Genomic DNA, 6,493 nt, shown 5'->3' on the forward strand with positions numbered 1-6,493 from the left:
ATGCTGAGAGGCCATGTGGCCAGATGACGAAAGTGTCATCCACATATCTCTTCCACAGGGAAGGACGCAGGGTGGATGTCTGGATGGCGTCTGATTCAAACTTTTCCATGAACATGTTGGCTATAACTGGTGACAAAGGGGAGCCCATAGGGGTACCCTCATTCTGTTTGTAGAAGGTGCCATTCCAGGTCGACGATAAACTCTCCTACGTACAAACTAGCCCGTTTTCTATCAGACACTCTGCTCCCTTTCACAGGCAAGACCTCTTCGGCAGTACTCAACTCAACCCAATTAGTCTCTATGGTTAAGGACATGGTACTATCTCCTGATGACATCCTCGTCAGCTTTGATGTAGTATCTTTGTTTACCAAAGTCCCAGTACCGGACACCCTAACAATAATTGAGGACTTAGTCCAACATGGATTGAATTCTGATGCACCTGCGCTGGTTAGGCATTGCCTCACCAACACCTATTTTACCTGGAATGGCACCTTCTACAAACAGAATGAGGGTACCCCTATGGGCTCCCCTTTGTCACCAGTTATAGCCAACATGTTCATGGAAAAGTTTGAATCAGACGCCATCCAGACATCCACCCTGCGTCCTTCCCTGTGGAAGAGATATGTGGATGACACTTTCGTCATCTGGCCACATGGCCTCTCAGCATTGAACCACTTCTTGGACCACATCAATTCTAGACACCCATCTATCAGATTCACCATGGAAGTGGAGAAAGACGGTAAACTACCATTCTTGGATATTCTGTTTGAGAGGAGGCCTGACGGATCCTTGGGACATTCTGTCTACAGGAAAGCCACGCACACAGATTCCTACTTGAAACCGGATTCCCACCACCACCCATCTCAAAAGAATTCTCTCATCAAAACGCTATACCACAGAGCCCATGGCATTTTTGACAAACACCACCTGACCGGTGAATTAAGACATGTACATCGGGCCCTCAGGATGAACGGATACTCTGACCGTACTATCCGCCAAGCTGTCTCTCCCACCACACAGAAACAGCCACATGAAACTCCGACCAAAACCATCACGTTACCATACATAGCAGGCGTGACCAAAAATATCTCCAAAATTCTAAACAAACATAAGATCCAAGTCCGATTCAGTACAGTGCATAAAATCCGTGATCTGATTCCATCTGTGAAGGATGTCGTTCCTGACTTACAGTATCCTGGAGTCTACAAATTGAGTTGCATTTGTGGTGATTGCTACATTGGAGAAACGAAACGTCATGTTGCTGATCGTGTCCGCGAGCACAAGTCAGATCTGAAACACGGCAGAACTGATTCTTCTGCCGTTGCCGATCACTGCTACAACTCGGTGGGCTCTCATGAAATTGTCTTTTCCGAGACCAAGGTTCTCTGCAAACCTCTCGGATACCATCAAAGGTTTGTACACGAAGCCATACAAATATACAAACACAGACATAATTTCAACCGTGATGATGGGTACAAACTAAGTAATCATTGGAAAGATGTTATCAACCACGCAAAAAAAGACCTAATTACACTTTTTTGGACCTTCTTATCTGACAGGCACTATTTTATTTTACTTTACCGAGTGTTAACATCCCCAGTTATTTTTAACAGTACTCTCTTCATTGTTCAGCCAGCATTGGTATAAACATGGGCATTTTCGTTCCTTTGTTCTATCATGTGTATCAGACCTCCCCTCCCCCTCTCTGTCCATTGTGTTGGCGTGTGCGGCAGCCGCGTCCAAGCCGTCGCCAACTTTTTGTTGGCTCCCTCCCCCTCCCGCCCCCCTCCCTCCCGATACGTTCCATTCATTGGCTACCACATTCTGATGAACTCCCCCCCCCCCTCTCCTCCCCCCTTCAACTTGCTTATAAGGGATTACATCTTGAATCATTGCCTCACTTGATGCAGCTAATCTGGCTGTGACGGTCCCACCTGATGACGGAGACTTGTGTTGCCTCCGAAACGTCGTGTTTTTGTTTTATTTCATTTTATTTTCATTAATTTTGATGTTTTACCTACGTGACTTTACCGAAAAAAACTAAAAATATGTCTTGTTGTTGTTTGACTTGCATCCTACTGGGATTTTTGCACACAGCGTTGGTGTACGGTGCTTTTTCTGCGATATTTTGCTGTCTTTTCTTGGATTTTCTGTTTGCACATAGTCACTTTAAGATGTTTTCTTGTTCAAGTTTTTGTTTTTTGTTTGTTGCGGTTGTACCCGATTCAAGAGCCGAATGGCTCACAGGGCTATACCTAATAAATTGACTTGATGTAATTACTCGTCACAGCCACCTCTGAGACACACTTAAACGGTGTGCTTTCACTAAGTTGTCCCCACCTGAAGAAGGACGCTTGTGTTGCGCCCGAAACGTCGTGATTTTATTTATTTTAATGTTTTACCTACGTGACTTTACCGAAAAAACCCAAAGAATATGAATCCTTGCAGTCACGAAAACTTCAAATCTAGAATTAAGGGAAATTGGTCATTTAAATAGCGCAATGTGCTGACGTCATGACGTACAATACTGAGACGCAACGTGATGGTGACGTCATGCCGCAAATTACTATTCCGTTCCTAGGTCAAGTGATGTCACCGCGTCGTGATTGATGTCACCGCACAAAGGGGGGGGGGGGCGGTAACTGCTGCAGTGACGTCATGACGCACGTTGTGAATTGGATGGTATGTAGGGACGTGACGTCATGTCGCACGGATTATATTACGGGCAAAATTAAAACGCGTGACGTCAGGACGAACTGCGTAAAATATTTCGCGACGTGGTGACGTCATGACGCAATCATAACTACAAAGATCCCCCGTGTAGCCTGCATAGACTGTTGGGGGCAAGTGCTGTTAGCGAGCACCTATGAAGGCCGGCACTGTGGCACCCGAGGGGGTGGGTGGTGAGCACCACGCCCGGCCGCCTTTGTCTCCCCAAAGGCGGCCGGGTGGTGTTGGTGGCCGTGAGCGGGAATCGAACTCACCCGCCCACCCACTCACCGACCCACTCAATCACCCACCTGCTCACTCACCCGCCCACCCACTCACCTTCCCACTCACCCGCCCACTCACTCACCTTCCCACTCACTCACCCACTCATCTGCCCACTCACCCACTCCATCACCCACCTGCTCACTCACCCGCCCACCCACTCACCTTCCCACTCACCCACCCACTCATCTGCCCACTCACCCACTCCATCACCCACCTACTCATTCACCCACTCACCGACCCACCCACTCACCTGCCCACTCACTCACTCACCCACCAACCCATCCATCCACCAACCCACTCACCTTCCCACACCCACCCACTCACCCACACACCCACTCACTGACTCACCCAGAGGCGTAGCGAGGGGGGGGGGGGCAGGGGGGTACATATGTCCCCGGGCGCCAAGGTAAAGGGGCGCCAAAATGAGGCTTACAACGTTACATTATAACTTATTGCGGCGGGCGCGGCAGCCTGAAACTACTGCACAAATCTACACCTCAACCTAAAAGTTTATATATCCCGCCACACACAGCCTACATGTCATGTAATTACATTTTGGTACGCGGAAAATTTGAATACGGATGAGGATAAAAATGTTGGAAACTTTCTCGCGCTGATCAAACTCGTTGCTCAGTGTGACCCATTGTTAGCAAAACACGTACAGCACGCAGGAGAAAATCCGGGATCAGTTTCTTATTTGTCACCGGAAATCCAGAATGAATGTATCCACATACTTGCGTCGACTGTAAAGAACCAATTGTTGAGTGATATCAGGAAAAACAAGTACTACGGTATCTTACTTGACTCAACTCCTGATCTAGGCCATCGGGAACAGCTTTCTCAGGTCGTAAGATTTGTGGATGTGGATTTTCAAACTAAAAAAGTAACTATCAAAGAATCATTTTTAGGTTATATCGAGATACATGCAAAAGATGCAGCAAGCCTAGAAAGAGTCATCGTCGAGAGACTGAAATCTGACAACATACCTCTAGCCGACTGTCGGGCACAATGTTATGACAATGCTGCTGTGATGACTGGGCATATATCCGGCCTTCAACAACGAATATGTGACAAAAATCACAGAGCATTGTTTGTCAACTGTGACAACCACAGCTTAAACTTAGCAGGAGTACACTCAGCTTAACAGGATCCACTTGTCGTCACATTTTTTGGAACAGTTGAAAGTATATATTTGTTTTTCTCTCGTTCAACAATTCGTTGGGAAGAGTTAAAAAAAGCTGTGCCCATCACAGTAAAGCGGGAATCTGAAACACGCTGGAGTGCACGATCAGAAGCTGGTAAAGCTATCTATGAAGGACTGGATGAACTAGTAGGGCTGCTAGACAAATTATCGGAGGACGTAACTATGACGCCTGAAACCAGAAGTGATGCAGAACAGTTACAGGTGTAACTCACTACACAAGCATGCGTATTAAATTTTAACTTCATAGTTTTATTACATTTCTGGAATGTCATTCTTGGAAAAATTGATCGTGTTCAGAAGCGCTTACAGGATCCTACTATGAATTTCAAGGAAGCAGCAACTGATCTTAAATCTTTGGAGCATGAATTTATCAAGCTTCGTGATGATTTGAGCCAAGTTGCTGTAGAAAACGCCAAAACAAGATGCACAGCCTGGGGGATCGATGTGGACAGAAGAATTAGGCGACGTCGGAAGATGCCAGGAGAACTGGCAAGAGATGCAGGACTTTCAGCAGAAGAAGAAATTGTGCGCGTTATGAAGTGTATTTTATCGACTTCAACAGGAGATGTCAACACGGTTTTTACGACTAAAAGACCTGAACACAAAATTTGGATTTCTGCTGGACGTCAAAACTCTTCTATCCGACACAAATGTCGATGCAATTCGTCGAAATTGCACAGATTTTGGAAATTTCTATGACACCGACATCAATGGCCACGAACTTTTCACAGAAATTGGAGATTGCAAAATGGTGCTCAGTAACGAGAATGAAGTTCTACCAGAAACTCCTTTGGATCTTCTTGGTTTTATTGTGTTTTATGGAGACGACGTATTTCTGAATTTGCGAATTTCACTGCAAATTTTTATTAACAATAGCAGTTTCAATTGCAAGGTGTGAGCGGTCGTTCAGAAAATTGAAACTTATTTTGTCGTATTCGCGTGCTTCAATGGGACAAGATCGTCTCAGCGATCTTGCTCTTCTTAGCGTTGAAAGAGAAACATTGGAAAAAACAGATTTTGATTACGTGATTGACCAGTTTGCGACAGTGAAATCAAGAAAAATTAATCTTTTGTAGACTATGTCAACCAGTCTACGACAGTGACTGAGTGAGCCATGTAATATAATTTCTATAAATTTGCTCCTTTAAATACAATGTTTCATTAAAATTGTTATTCCTTATTCGATGTAATAGGAAAATGTGATTAAACGGGGGGGGGGGGGGGGCGCCAATTTTATAGTTCGTCCCCGGGCGCAAAATATTCTAGCTACGCCTCTGGACTCACCCACCAACGCACCCACTCATCTTCTTTCAACTCTTCCTTCCTCTGTCTCCTCCGTTATCCCCTCCTCCTCCATTATCATCATCACCACCACATATCTTTCTTCCATCACCACCACCTCTTCCCTATCTTCCTCCTCCACATCTTCATTATCACCACCTCCTGCTCTTGTCTCTATACATTTTGTTATTTCTCCACCACCACCTCTGCCACTACCAAAACAAATATAAAGATCCCCCGTGTAGCCTTAACAGACTGTTGGAGCAAAGGTGCTGTTAGCGAGCAGCACCTGTGAAGGCCGAAACGGCACACGAGGGGTGGGTGGCCAGCACCACACCCGACCGCCTTTGTCTCCCCAGTGGCGGTGTTTAAACAGCGCCCCAGGTACTCATTTGAGGCTGAGTCGACCCAAGGGATGCCCAGGACTCGTTCAAATAATCGTCACTGGTGTTGGCCGCAAAAGGGAAATGAAATCGGGTCGCCGGGTTCATAGCGCAGTGTAGCGCTAACTGCTACACCACTGCTACATCACCACCTCTACCACCAACAACAACAACCGCCATTCGCCACTGTCGGTGACGTCACCACGACGCTTGTGCCAGGCTATGTGCACCTTGAGGCCACGTGAAGTGTAAAACGCCCGCTGGCAGGAGGTCACGGGGCAGACCCAGGTGCCACGGGTCGACCGAGATCACTGGCTGATGCACCACCTGTGCCCCCTACTGTGCCAACTTGCTGTGCTTTAGCCACCCGACACTCTGCTCGTTGTTGTGAGCGTCGCTCCTCTACCACCACCACCGCCGTCCCCACCACCACTTCCACCACCACCTTAATACCACCACCTTAATACCACCACCTCTAACACGACCGCCGCCACCACCGCTAATAACACGAAATGTGATCTCAATCTTCCACCAACCTCCTCGTACCCTCGCCTTCTCACTGCGTGGCCGATTCTGCAGCAAACTCGGAACGTTTCGTCGGGACAAATCGAGCCGCGTAAGGCCCAGTGAA

Source organism: Lampetra planeri, chromosome 45, assembly GCF_965212315.1.
Source record: "Lampetra planeri chromosome 45, kcLamPlan1.2.h2, whole genome shotgun sequence".
Taxonomy (NCBI): domain Eukaryota; kingdom Metazoa; phylum Chordata; class Hyperoartia; order Petromyzontiformes; family Petromyzontidae; genus Lampetra; species Lampetra planeri.